Source organism: Amblyraja radiata, chromosome 6 (assembly GCF_010909765.2).
Source record: "Amblyraja radiata isolate CabotCenter1 chromosome 6, sAmbRad1.1.pri, whole genome shotgun sequence".
In the NCBI taxonomy this organism is placed as follows: Eukaryota; Metazoa; Chordata; class Chondrichthyes; order Rajiformes; family Rajidae; genus Amblyraja; species Amblyraja radiata.
Window position 1 is genome coordinate 75787285 of NC_045961.1, and position 23508 is coordinate 75810792.

Sequence of the window (23508 nt, forward strand, 5' to 3'; positions counted from 1 at the left end):
TGCGGGGGCCTGTCCCTTCCCCTCCTTTGCAGCAGCAAGTCAGAAAACGACACTAATCCCTGGCAACCTTCCATTTCCCCAGACAACTCCTGTTTTTTTCCCTCACCTCCTTTTTTTGAAAGGATTTCACATATGCTCAGGATTAATTCCTGACCTCCCAAACAACCTTGTGCAGGAAGGAACTGCATATATATATTTTTTCTTATATAGAAGATAGACACAAAGTGCTGGAGCAACTCAGCGGGTCAGGCAGCATCTCCGGAGAAAGGGAACCAGGCGATGTTTCGGGTCGGAACCCTTCTTCAGTCTGATGAAAGGTTCCGACCCGAAATGTCACCTGTGCCTTTTCTCCAGAGATGCTGCCTGACCAGCCGAGTTACTCCAGCACTTCGCGTCTGTCTCCCAAGGCCTTTTACACTTAAAATAAAACCTGCACTCCGGAGCTGCAACACCAGCTTCTGCACTCTGTTTCCATTTTCATTTAGTTTGGTTTAGTTTAGTTTCATGTGTATCGAGGAACAGTGAATAGCTTTTTTTTTGTCGCATGCGCTCAAGTCAGCGGAAAGACTGTACATAATTATAATCAAGGTGCCCACAGTGTACAGATAAAGGGAATAATGTTTAGTGCAAGATAAACGCCAGAAAAAATCAAATTAAAGACAGTCTGAGGGTCTCCAATGCGGTAGGTGGTAGCTCTGGACCGCTCGATAGTTGCCTGATAACAGCTGGGAAGAACCTGGCACTGAATCTGGTGGTGTGCGTTTTCACGCCTGAGGGGAGAGGGGCGAAGAGGAAGTGTTCGGAGTGATACGATGAGTACGATTGTCCTCGTGTATGGCATGATTTGAGTGGATAGCATGCACAACTGTATCTCAGTGCACATGAAATAATAAACCAATACCAACAGCAACATCTAAGCAGCCCCACCCTCTTCTTCAGGAAAGGGTTAATATCTTTCAATATGCACAGAACTTTTGGACAGCCTCTTTTTAATGTATTTTTGCATGAATTATTATAGCTTTCGCTTCTTCAATTGGAACAACGTTGTAAAAGTGTCGTGAAAGTGTGCTCTGCTTATTTTATCTTTTAATATTAAACAGTGTCATGTGGGTATACACTGTCTAACGTAATGCAACTCAGAGAAATAGTGTTGTAAGTATATAAGCAGGTATATTTGAAACGCAGCCAGGATAACAGGACGGGATACGGTCTTTTTAGATCCCCAGCCACCTATTTTAACCTCATTCTAAATACTTACACATGGCTCTGCTAAAGAGGGAGTTCGCAGACTGTGAAGGGTATTTTTGACTTTGAGCTGCGGCCACATAGGTTTGTGGGAGGCTCTTTGCAAAAGAGGAGGCGAAAGGTGGTCATGGAAAAAGCACAGAGATCTCGCAAAAAAACTAAATATGTCCTGTAACCAATGTCACTTTTGAAGCATTTGATGTTAAAATAGTAAATGCATTGTCAGCTGTTCAAATATTGGGATAGAAATTTGTGTTTTTTTTACAGATAGTAATGAAATGTATCCTTTTCTTTTTGTACGTGCATCTATATACGTGTGTAATATATACAAACGTGTCGTCTCTGAGTTTGTTCTGCCTGGTTTTAATGCGTATGTCTGCGTGGAGATATAAATAAAAATAGCAGGGAGCTCCTTCAGGAAGCCCACGGTCCCTTAATGTTGTACACTGATTGGGTTACTCGGAAACCTCCTACAATGGGGCCCCTGTGTAATTCGATGCATGCTAGTTAGGCTTAGGGTATATTGTCCTCTGTTGTTTATGAAGCCTCCACCCACTCTCCCACCCCACATTAACCGGATCATGTGACTCCGGTAAGTCATTTGCAAGTACAACAGTCTTCTGTGCGCCCCCATTCATTTCCTGCAGGCAGCAGCTGAGAGAGAAGAGACTGTATAAGGGAAGGAAATATTTCTCCTCTGCAGCCTTTTACCAGGTCAGCGCTTTATCATTATTCTTTCTTCCCATTCTTTGTGTTGGACTGGTTCACAACAGAATGGCAGTGGCAAATGTGAGAGCAATGGTTAGCTCGAATTTGACTTGTGTCTTGGTTTGTTTTCCTCGCAGTTCTTTGCAGCGGGCGTTCAGAAATCTCAATGGCTTGAATGCATTTTGGTTTGCTGGGCTGTAGCGTGGAATCAGGAGGGGTGCAAATGTGGGAGTGGCAGTGAGAAAGAGAGAGAGAGAGAGAGAGAGAGAGAGAGAGAGAGAGGGAGGCGAGATAACCTCAGTGTTACATATCGTAATCAGCAGCAAAGATGCGCATCTGTCAATTGATAAGCAGTGTTTCTGGTCGAAGCAGAGCTGGGAAGCTGAAGAGGTGCTGTGTTGGATTTTGGGGTATTGCCTGGAACTGACAGTAGACACTTTCAGAGACTGGTGGACAGAGGGAAGCTTGTTCGGTCCGAGGAATCACCGCTTCACAGCCTAGGAATGCTGAAACCAAAATAGGAGTGCTGTACTCCGGTGGCATCAAACTGTGTTCTAGTTACGTTGCCATGTGAGCAGAAACTCTCTGGTTTTCATATTCACTGCTATAACCTTGCCCTGCCGAACACCGCCCTTTGCTCACGCATGCCTCTGTAAGCTGGGGGGTTTTAAAGCAACACACGGTGCAAAGCCTGACCTTCTCGCCTTCTGACCACTACCTTGCTAATGTATAGTTGGCCGCAGCAAAGCTATACAGAAGGGGAGTGGTTGTACGTCCACATCATCACACACTCCTCTCACCTCCTGAACGTACAAGGCAGAGGTTTAGAGCATATAATGCAAACACATACTGGTGCTACCAATCGCCTTTTTATTTCGATATTTGATGTGGACACGGGCATTTTTGTCAATACAGGAATGCAGAAAGATACTTAATTCGCGGCTGTTATAAAGGGAGGCAGCAATAAATATCTGTTTGTGAGCGTAAGATGCTGTGGTATGGTTGTTGATCTGCCTTGCAGGAGGGGAGGAGAGTCTGTGCACACTTGATTACAACAGCACACTGCTTGTAGAGTATTTGTATGATACAATTTAGTCTTAAAATATGTGAAAAGATTTCCAGATACTATCACCTGTCTGAAGTTTCATCTGTCGGCTGCGGTCTAATGTGTTTTTAAAGATAAGATTTCAGAGTATGGTGGGAGATTACCTGAGCTGGTCGATCCCTATCTCATAATTACTGACCAAAAGTAGTTCCAGTTAGTGTCTACATTTTATAACATTGAAATCATGTGACAGCTCTTCGGAATGAAAAACAAAGGTCCAAATTAAAACATACTGCACGCAATAGCTTGTTTTTGCTACAGTGATCTTGCTTTGTTTGAGGATTTTGAAACCAGCTTGGCCAGAAAACTTAACAGTTGCTTTACAGATGGAAATTGCCATCTTGGGGGAGGGGAAGGCAAATGTCAGGTCAAATGTCAAACACACCCAGAGTTGACTAGTTAAGTTGAACTGGGGTTGGGTTTGGAACCCATGTGAAATAACAGACTCCTTTGTTTCACGAGGAATCCAGAGCTCAGGCAGGAAGCTGCAGTGTTAGATTTCCAGATAGCAGTTACGAATTTTTGACTCGAAACCTTGACTGATTTTTCCACAATTACTAATTCCTGCGATAAGCTTCCCTTCCCTTCCTTGGCTGCAGATTTTTGCAGACCGAGGACGAACAGGCAAAGGAATAACCATCTTGTGCTTACTCTGAAATAATATTTAGCGAGGAAATTGATGAAGATGCAATTCTGCCCACATTTTGCTGGGAAGGTTGGAGGTTTTGTTCCTGGCAGGAGAGAATATCAGCAAAGTTCTTTATTTGGATGCAAATGTCAACATGACTCAAGAGTGGGGGAGTTTCCTGCTCAACTCACATTAAAGAGGTGTCGACGTTAATGGGTTGGGTCTGGGTGGGTACACCACCAAACAGGATTAGTTTGGGTGGAGTCGTGCTTAAAAGTCCAAACTCATTTCTGCCACCCAGGTTATTTTTTGTTTACTGTTGTGGATATTTAGAAGACCTTTTAATAAAATAAATACTTTTTTAAATTGCTGTCAAGCCAAGTCCATTCCTTTAGCATTTCTTGTTCCACATAGGAGCTCCGTTGATTAACTCATTACAAGCAACGAGACGTTGTGTTTTCCTAATGGAAATGACACATTTTACCAGGTGAAATAGGCTGTTTTGTTTCCCTTATCCTTCCCAGAATGGCACAGATGGTTGTGGAGGCCAAGCATTGGATATTTTTAAAGAGGAGATTGACAATTAGTGTGTGGGGAGGAACTGCAGATGCTGGTTTACACTGAAGATAGACACTATATGCTGGAGTAAGTCAGCGGGTCAGGCAGCATCTCTGGAGAAAATGAATAGGTAACACTTCGAGTTGAGACCCTTCTTCAGACTGAGAGTCAGGGGAAAGGGAAACTAGAGGTATGAGAAGGTACAGGACAAATCGGCACCAGTTCTTGATTAGTAAGGGTGTCAAAGGTTACGGGGAGAGACAATAAACAAAAGGTGCAGGAGTAGGCCATTCGGCCCTTTGAGCCATGGCTGATCGTCCCCAAATCAGTACCCCGTTCCTGCCTTCTCCCCATATCCCCTGACTCCGCTATCTTTAAGAGCCCTATCTAGCTCTGTCTTGAAAGTATCCAGAGAACTGGCCTCCATCTGAGGCAGATAATTCCACAGACAGAAGGCAGGTGAATGGGGTTGAGAGGGAAAGATAGATCATCCAAAGATAGACACAAAGTGCTGGAATGTTCATCTTTGGTATAAATCAGCATTTGCAGTTGTTTGTTTCTCCAATAGATCAGGCATGTTTGAATGATGGAGTAGACTTGATGGGCCGAATGGCCTAATTCTGCTCCTATGACATGAGCCATTATACCTTGTACCTAATGTGTAGGAAAGACTGCTGATGCTGGTTTACACCGAAGATAGGAGGAGTAACTCTGCGGGCCAGGCAGCATCTCTGGAGAAAAGGAATAGGTGACGTTTCGGGTCGAAATCCTTCTTCAGATTGAAGAAGAAACATCACCTATTCCTTTTCTCCAGAGATGCTGCCTGGCCCGCTGAGTTACTCCAGCATTTTATGTCTATACCTTTGTACCTATTTGGATATAGGCCTAGCACTCAATCATTTGGACTTTATAATAACGGATACTGCGTTTGGTCACTTGCTGCACTTTTTCCATCAATTATTATGTTCATAGTTGCCTTTTGAGTAACTCTACTATTGGGTAGCATAGAGTTCAACAATTCGACTAGTTTGAGCTGATTTGTATTAATGTCATCCACCCCACATCCAGGGAGCTTAGTGTGTAAATTCTGTCTGTCCATTGTATTCCATCCAGTAACCCCACCAAGAACTGGCATAAGACTTGCATATAATTAAGAGGGCTATGTATAATGCTTGAACAGAAATTATGCTTGAGATGCAAGCTTTTAATTAAAATTGTAACCTTTACTTCACCACCGTACGAAGATTTCACTCGTGTCCAAAAATAATATGCAATTAGGTTGCGAGCTGCATGAATGAAAATTGATTTTATTTTCCCAAAGTGGGAAATGATTGCAATGGAAATTGGACCAGGCACTTCTGACCACACACAGATACATCATGCTTGCGTAGATAGTGTTTACTGCATTAAACTATGTCCGTTTTTTTTTTTAGTTTAATTTAGAGATACAGTGCGGAAACTGGCTCTTCGGCCCACTGAGTCCACACCGACCAGTGATCCCCGCACATTAACACTATCCCACACACACACTAGGGACAATTTACAATTACACCAAGCAGATTAACCTACATACTTGTACGTCTTTGGAGTGTGGGAGGAAATAGAAGTTCTCTGAGAAAACCCACGCGGTCACGGGGAGGATTATCAAACTCCGTACAGACATCACCCGTAGTCTGAATCACACCCGGCTCTCTGCTCTACAAACGCTGTGAGGCTGCTACTCTACCGCTGCGCCACCGTGCCGCCCTAATGCTAAATCATTAGTTCAAGTTCAAGTGAGTTTATTTCATGTGTCCCTGATGTGACAATGAAATTCTTGCTTTGCTTCAACACAACAGAACATAGTAGGCATTGACTACAAAACAGATCAGTATGTCCATATACCATTATATACACACATGAATAAATAAACTGGTAAAGTGCAAATAACAGATAATGGATTATTAATGTTCAGAGTTTTGTCCGAGCCAGGTTTAATAGCCTGATGGCTGAGGGGAAGTAGCTATTCCTGAACCTTGTTGTTGCAGTCTTCAGGCTCCTGTACCTTCTACCTGAAGGTAGCAGGGAGATGAGTGTGTGGCCAGGATGGTGTGGGTCTTTGATGATACTGCCAGCCTATTTAAGGCAGCGACTGCGATAAATCCCCTCGATGGAAGGAAGGTCAGAGCCGATGATGGACTGGGCAGTGTTTACTACTTTTTGTAGTCTTTTCCTCTCCAGGGCGCTCAAGTTGCCGAACCAAGCCGCGATGCAACCGGTCAGCATGCTCTCTACTGTGCACCTGTAGAAGTTAGAGAGAGTCCTCCTTGACAAACCGACTCTCCGTAATCTTCTCAGGAAGTAGAGACGCTGATGTGCTTTCTTGATAATTGCATCAGTGTTCTCGGACCAGGAAAGATCTTCAGAGATGTGCACGCCCAGGAATTTGAAGCTCTTGACCCTTTCAACCATCATGATATAAACGGGACTGTGGGTCCCCATCCAACTCCTTCCAAAGTCCACAATCAGTTCCTTGGTTTTGCTGGTGTTGAGGGCCAAGTTATTGTGCTGGCACCATATGGACAGTTGCTCGATCTCTCTTCTATACTCTAGAGGGTATTGTCAATGTTAAGTTACAGAAGAAGGTAGAGAAATTATAAAGGGTTTCAACAAATGCTGCACAGCAAATTCTTCAAAGGTTGGCCGAGCTCAAGTGAAAATTGATGTCCATATGAGGTCCTAAATTGGTGCAGGAATAATGGAAATACTGGTGCTATCTTTCAATTCAATGATTCAATTCAATGATACTTTATTGTCATGTGTACCTAGGTACAGTGAAATGCTTGGTTTTGCATTTCACTGGTGAAATCATATAGCAGACCTCACCTAGGCAGTACACAAGTGTCATCACGTTTCTGGCAGCGACAAAGTTGCAAAAGTTCAGCGAACTGTCCTATCTTCTGCCTGCCAATCCCCTTTGGAATCCATGGAATTAGAAGACCAGTGGCAGTGAAGTCCACAGAATTGACCAAGGTAATGAAAACCGAGAATGACAGTGAATGGTTACTTTTTATTCTCCACACTGGATGGATGTGCAGCGTGACATTCCCCAGTGATCAGTGTTAGAAGCACTGATACTTTTGAAGCGGGGAATTGAGTCAAGGGAGCACAGTTTCAACATCTACAGATGGCACAGAACTGTGGCTGCTTCATTCCTGGCTGAATTCCATCATGGGATGGAAGAATTCCTGATTTATTGAGAAACCAGGAATGCCCAGAGGCAGTCCCCCGAACAAAGCAGAGGTGCCAAGGATTATTTGCAGCAAATACTGGCAGGAAGAAGAACATCAGTGGATTCAGCAATAGTGATCTCCCAGTGAGATCTCTGGGGGCTGCTTTTACAATGCAAAGTATGCTTCAGCAGCTTTGTTTGCTGTTGTGAGGAACTAAACCCAAACACAGTTGTGTACACATGAGACTAACTTGTTGACTGCCCTGAGGAATTTCCTTTTTATCCCTGATATTCTTCCTTCCTCTGCAGCAGGGTCCATACTATGGTAGCAGTTCCACATGTGTACCAGTCACCCTCAATTAGACAATCACAAAGTGAAACAGTAGAAACAGGCCTTTCGGCCCACCAAGTCAATGCTGGCCATCAAGCACCTACTAACAATAATGCTACAAACTCAGCAGATCAGGCAGCATCCCTGGAGAACATGGATAGGTTCCATTTTGGGTCGGGACTCTTTTTCAGACTGAGCCCCAAAAAACAATATGTTGCCAGTTTGAAGAAGGGTCCTAACCTGAAATATCACCATTTTGTGTTTTCCTGCAATACTGTCGGACCTGCTGAGTTACTCCAGCACATTGTGGCTTTTTCTTGGTAAACTAGCATCTGCAGTTCCTTGTTTCAACAATAATCCTACACTGACCACATATTTATTTTCCCCACTTTCTCATTAATTACCTCCTCCAGGTTCTACCACTCGCCTACACAGCAGGGACCATTTACAGTGGCCGATTAAACTACCAACCCACACGTCCTTCGGATGTGGGTGGGGGGAAACTGGGTGGCACAGTGGCGCAGCAGTAGAGAAGCTGCCTTACAGTGCGAGAGACCCGGGTTAGATCCTGACTACGAGTGCTGTCTGTATGGAGTTTGTCCATTCTCCCTGTGACCCTATGTGTTTTCACCGGGTGCTCCGGATTCCTCCCTCACTCGAAAGACCTACAGGTTTGTAACTTAATTGGCTGTGGTAAAATTGTAAATTGTTACTAGTGTGTGGGATAGTACTAGTGTATGGGGTGATTGCTGGTCGGCGTGGACTCAGTGGGCACAGGGAGCATCCAAGGTGAGGACTGAGCCCGCTTCTCTGGCACAATGTCTATGCCATGGACCGGCTCAGCTAACAAATCATTTCATCATCCAGGTCTGCAAAGGACAATGGAGGAGCACGATTAATCTAACCGTAGATCACTACAAAATGCTGGAGTAACGCAGTGGGTCAGGCAGCATCTCTGGAGAAAAGGAATAGGTGACTTTTCAAGTTGGAACGCTTATTCGAACTTGAAACATCACCTACTCGGTCCTTTTCACCAGAGATGCTACCTGCCTGAGCTGCTGAGTTACTCCAGCATTTTGTGTCTATCTTCAGTATAAGCCAGCATCTGCAGTTTCTACCACACATTAACCTAACCAGCCAGTATGGGAATTGATGAGATTGACCTTTGCAAACATTCTCATGCTGATGGGCTTGGCAGAGGGAAGTATTCATTGAGATGTCTGACCAGGATTCCATGTGATCAGATGAGTTTCCCATCGATCAGTTTAGGTTAAAATAATCTCTGTGTGTCAGCATTAAGGACATCTTAGTGGTATCTTCAACAAGCACTTGCTAAGCTGCAGATAGACACAAAGTGCTGAAGTAACTCAGCGAGTCAGGCAGCATCTCTGGAGAAAAGGAATAGGTGATGCTTTGGGTCGAGACACTTCTTCAGTCCATTCCTTTTCTCCAGAGATGCTGCCTGACCCACTGAGTTACTCCAGCACTTTGTGTCTATCTTTGGTGTAAACCAGCATCTACAGTTCCTTCCTGACTTTTCTAAGCTGCATTTGGGGAAGGGGTTAACATGGTGAATCAGATGTGTTATGAACTGGGGCTGGAGCCCAGATTACTTTACTTTTTAGAATGTAGAAACAAGGAACAGCAGATGTTAATTTATTCCAAAGCCTGATCTGCTGAGTGACTCCAGCATTTTGTGTCTATCTTTACTTCACTTTTTTTTATTAGCCCAAGCATACAAGAAAAATTGAAACACCACTCTTGAATTGCCCATGTCTGCTAAACAAAAGCAGGGGAGGATTCAAGCCCTTCCACTTTACATGGTGCAATATCATACCATGCGATCAAGTTTCGACCCAAGACATTTGGTGCAACTTTAAAAGATGGCTGCATATGGAGTCGATGAAACAGCCAGCCTGTGTGATCTATTCCCAGTCAATTAAACTTGGTGAACATTACCCGTCCTTGTTCTCCAGAGATGCTGCCTGGCCCGCTGAGTTACTCCAGCATTTTACATAGAAACGTAGAAAATAGGTGCAGGAGTAGGCCATTCGGCCCTTCGAGCCTGCACCGCCATTCAATATGATCATGGCTGATCATCCAACTCAGTATCCTGTACCTGCCTTCTCTCCATACCCCCTGATCCCTTTAGCCACAAGGGCCACATCTAACTCCCTCTTAAATATAGCCAATGAACTGACCTCAACTACATTCTGTGGCAGAGAATTCCAGAGATTCACCACTCTCTGTGAAAAATTATTTTCTCATCTCGGTCCTAAAATACTTCCCTCTTATCCTTAATCTGTGACCCCTAGTTCTGGACTTCCCCAACATCGGGAACAATATTCCTTTTCTCCAGGGATGGTGCCTGGCTCGCTGAGTTACTCCAGCATTTTGTGTCTATCTTTGGCATCCGTTATTTCACCTGTAATTATGATTGATTACTTTGCACAGAGTTTACACGTCGCTGTTTATTCTTGCAATTTTCTGGATTTAAAACCCTACTTGCTGGCTTTACCTTGCACTAAACGTTATTCCTTTATCATGTATCTATAAACTGTAAATGTATCGATTGTAACCATATATTTTCTTTCTGCTGACTGGTTAGCACACTACAAAAAACTTTTCACTGTATGTCAGTGCACATGACAATAAACTAAACTGAACTGACCTGAAACTGAACAGGGAGTCAGCCTGAAAGAGGGCTCTCTATTGGGAAGTGGCGACAGGTAGGCCATTGTTTATTGGTAGACCAAGTGCAGTGTGGATGTTCTTCATATTTTTGCAGGTCAATAATAGCTGCCATGTTGAAATGAGCTGAAAATATGGGCTCAATGGATGGCACAGTGGCACAGTGGTAGAGTTGCTGTCTTACAGCATCAGAGACCTGCGTTCGATCCTGACTATAGGTGCTGTCTGTATGAAGTTTGCACGTTCTCCTTATGACTACGTGGGTTTTCTCTGTGTGCTCTGGTTTTCTCCCACATTCCAGACGTGAGGTTTGTTGGTTAATTGGCTTCTGTAAATTGTCACTAATGTAGGATAGAACTAGTGTAGGGGTGATTATTGGTCGGCGTGGGCTGAAGGGCCTGTTTCCACGCTGTATCTCTAAACTAAACTAAACTAAACTAAAATAGGAGGTAGACAAAAAGCTGGAGAAACTCAGTGGGTGAGGCAGCATCTATGGAGCAAAGGAATAGGCAACGTTTCAGGTTGTGACCCTTCTTCCTCTATGGAGCGAAGGAATAGGCGATGTTTTGGGTAGAGACACTTTCTTGGTGATGGTGTTAATGGTGGGTTGATTTTTGCAGGGCAGGAATCAACCCTCCCATTTGGGGTGGGAAGTGTAAGTGAGGTTGTGGCTTTTGGGGTGACATGGGAGGAGTTCACAATCAGTTAAGTGGCTACAAATGATCAGATTGTGGGTGGGTACTCTCTAGGTCAGGATGTTTATCACGGGACAATTTGCCAATCAAATTGTGTTGCCTAGAAATTTTCTCGGGGCTCTTCCTCTCACGATTCCCACTTGGTGAACTGATGGTGTGGTTTGATAGGAAGGATATGAGGTAAATTGTGCATTTATGTCAGTGAGGAGTGAAGATATGGCGGGCCAATAATGGCAGTTCCCTGGGTATGCAAATGTCCAGTGTGCAATGTGCGAATGACCCAAGGATAAGTTTTGACTGATGGAGTCCAGTCCAATTCCTGGCATGGTTCAATTTGACAGGGACATAGTCATAGTTGCATATCATGTTTTTAGGTGTGTGTGTGTGTGTGTGTGTGTGATAGTGAAGGAACCTGTTTGCATTTCCAAGACCTGTTCAGGGGAACAGATTGACATTCAAATATTTTGTGTCATAGGGAATGCAGTATGCAAACCGGCCCACCGAGTCCGTGCCGACCATCAACAACCCGTTTGCACTGATCCTACGTTAATCCAATTTTCATTTTCTCCACATTTCTCCACATTATTATTTACACATTATCAGCCCGGTCACTCCCTCTTGTCCCCTCTCTCATCAGGCAAGAGGTACAGAAGTGTGAAAACGTAAACCTCCAGATTCAGGGGCAGTTTCTTCCCACCTGTTATCTGAACCATCCTATCACCCATTAGAGAGCGATCTTGAGCTACCAACTACCTCATTGGAGACCCTCGGTCTATCTTAACTGGACTTTACTGGACTTTATCTTGTACGAAGCGTTATTCCCTTTTTCCTGTATCTATGCACTGTGGATTGCTCGATTGTAATTATGTATAGTCTTGCCACTGACTGGATAGCATGCAACAAAAAGCTTTTCACTGTACCTCGGAACATATGACAATAAACTAAACTGAACTTCTCCTACATCCTACCACTCAACTACACATGAGGGGTAATATGGTGGCCAATTAACCTATCACCCTGAAGATAGGCATAGAAACATAGAAATTAGGTGCAGGAGTAGGCCATTCGGCCCTTCGAGCCTGCACCGCCATTCAATATGATCATGGCTGATCATCCAACTCAGTATCCCGCACCTGCCTTCTCTCCATACCCTCTGATCCCCTTAGCCACAAGGGCCACATCTAACTCCCTCTTAAATATAGCCAATGAACTGGCCTCGACTACCCTCTGTGGCAGAGAGTTCCAGAGATTCACCACTCTCTGTGTGAAAAAAGTTCTTCTCATCTGGGTTTTAAAGGATTTCCCCCTTATCCTTAAGCTATGACCCCTTGTCCTGGACTTCCCCAACATCGGGAGCAATCTTCCTGCATCTAGCCTGTCCAATCCCTTAAGAATTTTGTAAGTTTCTATAAGATCCCCTCTCAACCTCCTAAATTCTAGAGAGTATAAACCAAGTCTATCCAGTCTTTCTTCATAAGACAGTCCTGACATCCCAGGAATCAGTCTGGTGAACCTTCTCTGCACTCCCTCTATGGCAATAATGTCCTTCCTCAGATTTGGAGACCTGAAGTATTGGAGTAACTCAGCGGGTCAGTATCTCTGGAGAAAAAGGATGGGTGTCGTTTTAGGTTGGAATCCTTCTTCAGACTGAAAGTGAAGGGAGGTAGGGAGGAACTGGAGATATAAAAAGGCCAGGACAAATCGGGGCTGACAACAGTTGAACCAGGAAGGGTGGACCCCATAATGCAAAAAATCTGCTCCGGCAACGTTCAATCTGAAGAAGGGTCCCGACCCAAAACGTCACCCATCCTTTTTCTCCAGAGATGTTGACTGACCTGCTGAGTTACTCCAATACATTGTGTCCATCTTTGACATAAACCAGCATCTGCAGTTACTTTCCACACAATCTACCATCCTGTATGTCTTTGGGAGAGGAAACTGGAATTTCCACATGAAACCCATGTGATCACAGGGAGAATGTGCAAACTCCAAACACTGATAGCACTGAATGTTTAATTGACCCCAGGTCTGGCAATTTGAGGCTGTGGCCCTACTCGATATGTCACCCTCCCTGTGGCTAGGATGACTCCCTTGTTTTTAATCATTATAATTGGTGGCAACCCTTTAGATACCTTCAGCATTCCTAATTGTTCGAAGAACCTTCATAAGTCACAGGAGCAGAATGAGGCCATTCGGCCCATTGAATCTACTCCGCCATTCAATTATGGCTGACCTATCTTTCCCTTTCAAACCCATTCTCCTGCCTTGTCCCTGTAACCTTTGACACCATTACAAATCATGTACCTATCAATCTCTGTTTTAAAAACACCCGATGACTTGGCCTCCACAGCCGTTTGTGGCAATGAATTCCACAAATTCACAACACTCTGACTAAAGAAATTCCTCCTCAACTCCTTTGTAAAGGTACATCCTTTTATTCTGTGAGAGACTGTCGTTTGACCCTAGAATCAGAATTAAAGGACATTCTTTTAGGAAGGAGATGAGGAGGAATTTCTTTAGTCAGAGGGTGGTGAATCTGTGGAATTCATTGCCACAGAAACCTGTGGAGGCAAAGTCAGTGGATATATTTAAGGCAGAGATAGACAGATTCTTGATTAGTATGGGCGTCAGAGTTTATGGGGAGAAGGCAGGAGAATGGTTAGGAGAAAGAGATATTGTTGATCTGCCATGATTGAATGGTGGAGTAGACTTGATGGGCCGAATGGCCAAATTCTACTCCTATCTCTTTTGATCTCTCATGAGAACACAGAAAGAGAGAGACAGGATGGGGGAGTCCTAGTCCTAGATTCTCCCACTAGTGGAAACATCCTCTCCACATCCACTTTCACTATTCTGTACGTTTTAATGAGGTTCCCCCTCATTCTTCTAAACTCCAGCGAATATAGACCCAGTACCGTCAAACGCTCATCATATGTTAACCTACTCATTCCCGGGATCATTCTTGTAAACTTTTCTCCTCTGAACAAATAACCTCTTTGACAAACCTGTACTCCTCCCAGTCTGATATTTTGCCCATCACTTAGTGAATTGACATTTGCTGGCTATGCTATCAGCTGTGAGGGCCATAAGCTCTTGAATTCCTTTCCTAAACCATCCTTGCTTTCCTCCTCTAAGACTCTCCTTGCCCTCTGACACTTGGACTAAGCATTTAATCCATGGCTTATTTATCAGGATGCATCACAGCATGGTTTGGGAACAGCTCCATCCAAGACGACAAAAAAAATTGCAGGGAATTGTGGACGCAGCCCAGACCATCACACAAGCCAACCTCCCTTCCATTGACTCCATCTACACTTTACGCTGCCTCGGCAAGGCCAGCAGCACAATCAAGGACAAGTCGCACCCTGGCCACTTCCTCTTCTCCCCTGTCCAATCTCAGGCAAGAGGTATAGAACTGTGAAAATGCACACCTCCAGATTCAGGAAGAGTTTTCTCCCAGCTGCTATTAGGCCACTGAATCATCTTATCAACAACTAGAGAGCGGTCCTGGGCTACTATTTACCTCACTGGAGACCCTCGGCCTATCTTTAATCGGACTTTACTGGGCATTATCTTGCGCTAAATGTTATTCCCTTTATTATGTATCTGTACACTGTGTACAGTTGATTGTACACTTGATTGTAATCATGTATAGTCTTTCCGCTGACTGATTAGCATGCAACAAAAAGTTTACTGTACCTCGGTACACGTGATAATATGCAGCCCAATGCCCAGTTTTCTTTGATGCTCGTGATGTGCCGTGGGTGAACGATATATTATGGTGCTGTATAAAAGGAAGTTGATGAAATTCCAGACAAACAGTGAAAACAGCCTCATCTGCTTGCACTCACTGAAAGAGTGCAAGCGGACAGGAATCTCACATAATCGGTTGTGCAAGAAAGTTGCGGATATAAACACAAGATTTTATTTTTACTCCGAAGAGGTTGCTGTACTATTCTTCTCATTATTCTTTCTTATTTATCATTGCTGCCCAATACCTGTGAATTGCTAAATACAAAATATGATGTGCCACCTTATTCTGGACGGTTTATCCTGTAGTCCTGTTAGGCCGGTAGATTTTTCCAGAGAGCAGCTGGAACCTAGCACGAGAGATTGTCAGGAGGTGGCTTGAATCTTTCGTGAGGCTGTTTTATTCCTGTCACCGCCTGATACGTGTGTTCTGTTGACTGATGAGGAACTGTTTGCACTGCTCTCAACAAACAGTTTGACCTGTCACTGAAGGTAATGCCCTTCTGGCCAAGACATGGAGTGAGATCATAAACATTTCACTCTTGGTTTTATCCACAGCAGTAAATGATCCTAAAGTCGGTGGGTTAACTGATGACATGGTTATTATTCTCAGCATTGGAAATGAGGCAAGGTTAAGAATGGGATGCACTCTTGATGGCATACGCAAAGATCACAGTCAACAGCTAAATATTGATCTAAATGATTAAGACTGATTAATAACGTTTAGTGCCTGCAGGATGTTTTGCATTATTTCAATTGCTTTTGAATTCCACAAGTGATAAAATGTGATTGTTATTACATCATGTCCTATACATGTTAACACAAAGCCAATATCTCAGACTGGTGTCAAGAATTGGGACACAGTGAATGCCTGCCTCCTTTAGTTAGTTAGTCATCTTAGTTTATGTTCACTTGTACCGAGGTACAGTGAAAGGCTTTTTTTGTGACGTGCTATCCAGTCAGCGGATAGACTATACATGATTACAATCGAACCGTGCATAGTGTACAGATACAGGATGAAGGGAATAACGCTTAGTGCAAGGTAAAATCCGATTGAAGATGGTCTGAGGGTCTCCAATGAGGTAGATGGTAGCACAGGACCACTAGTTGACGATAGGGTGGTTCTTATTAGGCAAGAAGGCATTTCTTTGCAACATTAGGTGGTTTTGATTTTAATGTAGCATTCTGGAAAGGGTGGCACAATGGTAGAGTTGCTGCCTTACGACGCCAGAGGCCCAGGTTCGATCCTGACTACGGTGCTGTTTGTATTGAGTTTGCACATTCTCCCTGTGACCATGTGGGTTTTCTCCAGGAGCTCTGATTTCCTCCAACACTCGGAAGACGTACAGGTTTGTAGGTTAATTGACTTTGGTAAAATTGTAAATTCTAATTTGTCCCTCGTGCGTAGGATAGCGCTAGTGTAGGGGTGATTGCTGGTCGCCGCAGACTCGGTGGGACGAAGGGCCTGTTTCCGCACGCTATCTCTAAAGTCTAAAGTAATATATCAGTGCCACAGCATTTTTGCTCACGCACCATATAGTGAGCCCCCCCCCCCCAATCACAGAGCAAGAGCCAAGTGGAGATTCCTCCATCTGAATCCCGCCCAGATTTCCTTCTGGAGAATCCCCACAGCAACCGTTGCTGCTACCTTAGTGTTTGGGCTTCCAACTAGTGCTAATTAATGCTGATTTATGGGCAGTTTTACACAGTAAAAGTTGTGGCTGCTGCAATAGTGTTGGAAATAGTCAAAACTAGATTATTTTACGACATTAACAGCTGTCTGAAACATTCCTTCCATCTGTCTGATTTTGATGAGGTGCAGAGTCGTGAAGTGCAAGGACACTGAGCTCACCTGCTACACCAAAACTTGTTTTTGTGGCTTTATTTCCTGCGCCTCGATCATCGTCATGTTGAAGACTAATATCTTTATTTCATGAATAAAAGTGAGAGTGTCAAACACTTATTCCAGGAATTCTTGTAGTGGCATCTGTGGCATTTTGTCTTTGTTACATCGCTGTGCACAGTGAAACATTCCATGCAGCAAAGCAGGATCCTACATACAGGTCCCCCACCCGATGTTGCGGCAACTGATAGTCCGGCACCTCCTTTAATCCGGACAGAATTTCGAGAGCATGCTTAAAATCCCCCGCGCCCCAGAAGACCCTTCACGAAAATGTGCTATCAAGGTCGTTTTGTAGGCCGGCATCTCACTCTTCTCACTTTCTCCTCTCTCTCGCTCTCTCTCTCTCTCACTCTCTCTCGGTATCTCACTCTTCTCACTTTCTCCTCTCTCTCGCTCTCGCTCTCTCTCACTCGCTCTCTCTCACTCGCTCTCTCTCACTCGCTCTCTCTCACTCGCTCTCGCTCTCTCTCGCTCGCTCTCTCTCGCTCGCTCTCTCTCGCGCTCTCGCTCGCTCTCTCTCGCTCTCGCTCTCTCTCGCTCTCTCTATCTCGCTCTCTCTCGCTCTCGCTCTCTCTCTCTCGCCTCGCTCTCTCTCTCTCTCTCTCGCTCTCTCTCTCGTTCTCTCTCTCTCCCTTCCTCTCTCTGCCCTCTCTCCTCATCCCTCCTCTCCCTGCTCCCCACACCTTTCCCACTCTCCACACCCCTCCCACCCTCTATCTTCCTCCCCCCTTCCTCTCTCTTCCTCCCATCCCTCTCTCTCCCTCCTCTCTCTCTCTCTCTCTCTCTCTCTCTCTCCCTCACTCACCTCTCCCTCTCTCTCTCTCTCTCTCTCCCTATCTCCCCCCCTCTCTCTCTCTCTCTCCCTCTCTCTCCCTCTCTCTCCCACTCTCTCCCTCTCTCTCCCTCTCTCTCCCTCTCTCTCCCTCTCTCTCCCTCTCTCTCCCTCTATCTCCCTCTCTATCCCCCACCCTTGTGTCAGCTCCTCTTACAACAGACTGTGAAAGCAGCTCTGTGGCAATGTTGACATAACGGAGGCAGAGTCCTCCCCCATAGCCAGTGTCCTCCCCTGAATTTTCCTTCCTCTTCCCTAGTGCCGGTCTCTCCGAATGTGTCCCTGCTTTCTGTGTCACACTGCAGTCCCCTGCACCTGTGGCTCAAGTCAGTCTCCTCCTCTGTGTGTGTTAGTGCAGTGCCCGAGGTCAGCCTGGCAGCTGTTTCGGGGACTGTGCAGATGTGGTTTGCTGAAGACGCGGTAAAGGTTGGCGTTGTGTCGCCGCAGTGCTGATGTGCAGTATGAGATCAGGATGCACCAGTCCTGTACGCAGTCTCAGCTTCTGTTCTCCCAGTTAATGTACGCTCCAACGCACAAGATGACCTTTTATCTGTCACAGTCAATTCTTCTCTTCACCAAACTCGCACGCATGACTGGTGTCTCGTGCCGATTAAAGAAAACAGCCGTTCTGAGATTATGCATTGAGTTCATTTTAATATTTCGCAGCTATTGGGGCAAATCAAAGAACAACATTTCAGTTTAGTTTAGAGATCAGTGCAGAAACTGGCCCTTCGGCCCACCAAGTCCATGCCGACCAGGCATGGAGGTGTTTCCCTCCAAACACCTTATACACTAGACATATACTACACACTAGAGACAGTTTACAATTTGTTACCGAAGCCGATTAACCTATGAACCTGTATGTCTTTAGAGTGTGGGAGGAAACTGGGGAAAACCCAAGCAGTCACAGGGAGAGCGTACAAAACTCCATATACACAGTACCCATGGTCAGGATTGAACCCGGGTCTATGGCGCTGTAAGGCAACAACTCTACCTCTGCGCTACTGTATTGCCCTTAAGAGGATGTTGCCAGGAATCGAGGGCCTGAGCTATAGGGTAAGGTAGGGCAGCACTGATAGTATTCCTTGGAGTGTCGGAGGATGAGAGGTGATCTTGTGGAGGTGTATAAAATCCATGAGGGGATTAGAAAGGGCTGGTGCAGAGTCTTTTAATCAGAGTAGAGGAATCAAGAACCTGAGGGTGTGAGGGGAAAGATTTAACAGGACTCTGAGGGGCAACATTTTCGCACAAAGGGTGCTAAATGACCTGGTGGAGGAGGTAGACAGAAAATATAATATTTAGAGTCATAATATCATACAGCATGGAAACATGCCCTTCGGCTCAACTTGCCCATGCCGACCAAAACGCCCCCTCTACACTAGTCCCACCTGCCTGCGTTTGGCCCATTTCCCTCCAAACACCCTATCCATGTACCTGTCTAAATGTTTCTTAAACGTTGCAATAGTACCTGCCTTAACCACCTCCCCTGTCAGCTTGTTCCAAACATACCACACTTTGTGTAAAAAAAGTGATCCCTCAGGTTCCCATTAAATCTTTCCTCCCTCACCTTAAACCTATGTCTGGTTCTGGATTCCCCTACACTAGGCTAAAGACTTGTGTGTGTTTTACCCGATCTATTCCTCTCATGATTTTGTACACCTCTGTATGATCACCCCTCATCCTTGTGCTCCACGGAGTAAAGCCCTAGCCTACTCAACCTCTCCCTGAGGATCAGGTCTTTGGTCCTTAATAAGGCATTTGGACAGGTGCATGGATGGGCAAGGTTTAGAGGGATATGGGGCAGGTGGGACTAGTGTAGATGGGGCACTTTGGTTGGCATGGGTAAGCTGGGCCGAAGGGCCTGTTTCCATGTTCTATGACTCCATTTCAATGCCATTCATTCCCTGGAATTGTGAATCAAAATGCTTGCTCACACCATTCGCCAGACGGGTTTCCTTTCTTGCTTGGCCCGTCCTCCCCATTCCCGTTCCCTCTGAATGCCCTGCACTTTGTTGATCTAACCCCCACCCATCCCGACTTTGAATTTGACTAAAGCACCGCAATTTGTTCAAATGATTCGAAGAGCCCCCATGCTCTTCGGCCTAGCAAGTCGACACCAACCAGCATCTGTTCACATTAATCTTACATAGACTTCATTTTTAACCAACCCTCCCTTCTTCCACCCCCATGGAGTTTTCTTCTTCCTTTCCCCTTCCAGCATTGCAAGAGGTACAAGTTCTAAACAAATCTTGGGCAGATCTTTGAATGGTTCGATGGTACTTTATTGTCACCTAATACTTGGGCACAGTGAATTTTGTTTTTTGTATACAAGTCAGTAAAATCATACTGTACATGAGCACCAAGGCCAATCAGCTTTCCAAAACCCAGCAATTTTGAAAGAAAGAAAGGAAGAAAGATAAAAACAAAATAGATCCAGACTACACTCTGATTTACTTTCCTGATTCAACTGGCCCAGTGTATTTATCCATGGTTTTATTTGTAAAGGGGGACTCTTTCAGAATTAGACTTTAAATGACAGTGATCACTTCAACATTGTTGTGCTGGATCTGTAGAATTATTAGATTAGTTACAGATATACTGTAGTGTCGAATTGGGCCCTTTGGCGCACCGACTCCGTGCCCACCACCGATCACCCATACACTACACCCTAGGAACAATTTACTAAAGCCAATTAACCTGTACATCTTTGGAGTGTGGGAGGAAACTGGAGCACCCGGAGAAAAACCCACGCGGTCTCAGGGAGAATGTGCAAACTCCATACAGACAGCACCTGGAGTCAGGATGGAACCCGGGTCTCCGGCGCTGTAAGACAGCAACTCTACCACTGTGCCGCCCATTCTGTCATACTTGTGAGCTACAACACATGGAGAGAAAAAAGAGGTTACATTCGTTTTGTGTCTGTTCTGGATTAGATTTTGCCTAGGACGGATTCCTGCTTGACTCGTGTGCCTAAGTTGACATCCAAGGCTAGCTGTAAACTACATGCTGTTATCTGCTGGCACGTTTCCTGCATTGCTCAGGCTTGCTTGCATTGTTGTCCTCAAACTTGCCATCAAACTTGCTCTCCTGATTGAACAGTTTCAACGAGGCAGCAGGGCACTAGACTGCGTATGTTGTAGCATGTTATCGAGGCTTTCTGCCGCTCTAGATTTGAATGCACAAAATTATAGACTACCTGAAAGGATAGAAGCGACTATCTGTATGTTAGCCTCGAGAATGACAGGAGGACTGCAATTAGATATTAAATTGGATGTGTGGGTAGGTGTCGAGGAGGGCAGCGAGTGAGGGTGGAGGTCGAGGTTGACAGCATGAATGGTGAGCTGAATCCCGCTACCTTCTCCCCTCCTATCGTTCTGTTGCATCCATCATCGTCACCGACTCCATCCTCGTGCTATCTGGTCTTTAACAATCATTTTTATCTCGTCTCATCTCTCTGTACACCTCTGTTGTTTGGAGAGAGTTTTGCTTTTGTCTGCCAGGCACAGCCTTCTGATCCGGGCAGCGTCCTGGGTCAACCGTGTACTTTACAGGCTGGAGAGGAGCGGTGATATTGGCGTAAGGGAGAGTCGGAATGTCTTTTCCAGATTTCTCAATGATTCAATGATACTTTATTGGGGAGAAGGCAGGAGAATGGGGTTAGGAGGGAGAGATAGATCAGCCATGATTGAATGATGGAGTAGAGTTGATGAGCCGAATGGCCAAATCCTACTCCTATTCCTTATGATCTTATGACGTACATTGAATTTCTTTGTTTTGCATACAATCATACAGCAGAACTCACCTAGGCAGTACGCAAGAATCGCCCCGTTTGCCGTGCCGGCAAAGTTACACAAATTCACGGAACAGTCCTATCTACTGCAGCAGCATCGCCAGTGTTTTTTGTGTCTCCACTTTATTACATCTCTTTGAGCATTTGGGCGGTGCCAGCTTTAAGCTCAGCGACGTATGTAATATACTGTCTGACCCCTGGCCACACTTAACTGCAAGCGAGACACAAGCCAGAGCCTTCAAACGCAATGTCAGGAAGTGAAAAATAACACTTTCAATAGCACTTCTCTTTGAGCTAAGTTGACATTCTTTGCCAAGCCTCTGAAAGCGTGGAAATGGTTCAGAGAAGCTTCTGATATATTTATCTGCCCTGGGGTATTAGGTGTGACTGATGAGACAAGCATAGGTGACTATTCCTAACTGCCCTTAGGAAAGTTTACCGTTCTGATAGTTATTCCCACACAGATATTGCAAATTCTTCTGATTGTAGCTTTGTCCATGATATTTAAAACTGTTGTTAAAGTGTTTTTGAGCAAAAAGCAACTTGCTGGAGGAACTCCAGCTTGGAAGGCGGCATCTGCCTGTCATGGGTTACGGAGATGCCGGCAGGAGAATGGGGTTGAGAGGGAAAGATAGATTGGCCATGATTGAACAGCAGATCAGACTCGATGGGCCAAATAAGTTCTGCTCCTACAACGCAGTCCCCGAGGATTGGCGTACAGCGCATGTTGTTCCATTGTTTAAAAAGGGTTCTAAGAGTAAACCTAGCAATTATAGACCTGTTAGTTTGACTTCAGTGGTGGGCAAATTAATGGAAAAGATACTTAGAGATAATATATATAAGCATCTGGATAAACAGGGTCTGATTAGGAACAGTCAGCATGGATTTGTGCCTGGAAGGTCATGTTTGACTAATCTTCTTGAATTTTTTGAAGAGGTTACTAGGGAAATTGACGAGGGTAAAGCAGTGGATGTTGTCTATATGGACTTTAGTAAGGCCTTTGACAAGGTTCCTCATGGAAGGTTGGTTAAGAAGGTTCAACTGTTGGGTATAAATGCAGGAGTAGCAAGATGGATTCAACAGTGGCTGAATGGGAGAAGCCAGAGGGTAATGGTGGATGGTTGTTTATCGGGTTGGAGGCCAGTGACTAGTGGGGTGCCTCAGGGATCTGTGTTGGGTCCTTTGTTGTTTGTCATGTACATCAATGATCTGGATGAAGGTGTGGTAAATTGGATTAGTAAGTATGCAGATGATACCAAGATAGGGGGTGTTGTGGATAATGAAGAGGATTTCCAAAGTCTACAGAGTGATTTAGGCCATTTGGAAGAATGGGCTGAAAGATGGCAGATGGAGTTTAATGCTGATAAATGTGAGGTGCTACACCTTGGCAGGACAAATCAAAATAGGATGTACATGGTAAATGGTAGGGAATTGAAGAATACAGTTGAACAGAGGGATCTGGGAATAACCCTGCATTGTTCCTTGAAGGTGGAATCTCATATAGATAGGGTGGTAAAGAAAGCTTTTGGTATGCTAGCCTTTATAAATCAGAGCATTGAATATAGAAGCTGGGATGTAATGTTAAAATTGTACAAGGCATTGGTGAGACCAAATCTGGAGTACGGTGTACAATTTTGGTCGCCCAATTATAGGAAGGATGTCAACAAAATAGAGAGAGTACAGAGGAGATTTACTAGAATGTTGCCTGGGTTTCAACAACTAAGTTACAGAGAAAGGTTGAATAAGTTAGGTCTTTATTCTCTGGAGCGCAGAAGGTTAAGGGGGGACTTGATAGAGGTCTTTAAAATGATGAGAGGGATAGACAGAGTTGATGTGGACCAGCTTTTCCCTTTGAGAATAGGCAAGATTCAAACAAGAGGACATGACTTCAGAATTATGGGACAGAAGTTTAGGGGTAACATGAGGGGGAACTTCTTTACTCAGAGAGTGGTAGCGGTGTGGAATGAGCTTCCAGTGGAAATGGTGGAGGCAGGTTCGTTGGTATCATTTAAAAATAAATTGGATAGGCATATGGATGAGAAGGGAATGGAGGGTTATGGT

General features: G+C 44.8%; 1 protein-coding gene across 3 annotated transcripts in view; it reads left to right on the plus strand.

Annotated features, from left to right (window-relative positions):
* The first annotated feature begins 1826 nt into the window (after positions 1–1826).
* Positions 1827–23508, plus strand: part of klf12 (Kruppel like factor 12) — a 238010-nt gene continuing 216328 nt past the window's right edge. The window contains exon 1 of one of the 3 annotated variants that reach the window (XM_033023014.1): positions 1827–1959. The gene's annotated coding sequence lies outside the window, so the exon portion shown is untranslated. Of the gene's footprint in view, positions 1962–23508 lie in introns of all 3 variants that reach the window. The other 2 variants (XM_033023012.1, XM_033023011.1) reach the window with 2 other exon arrangements.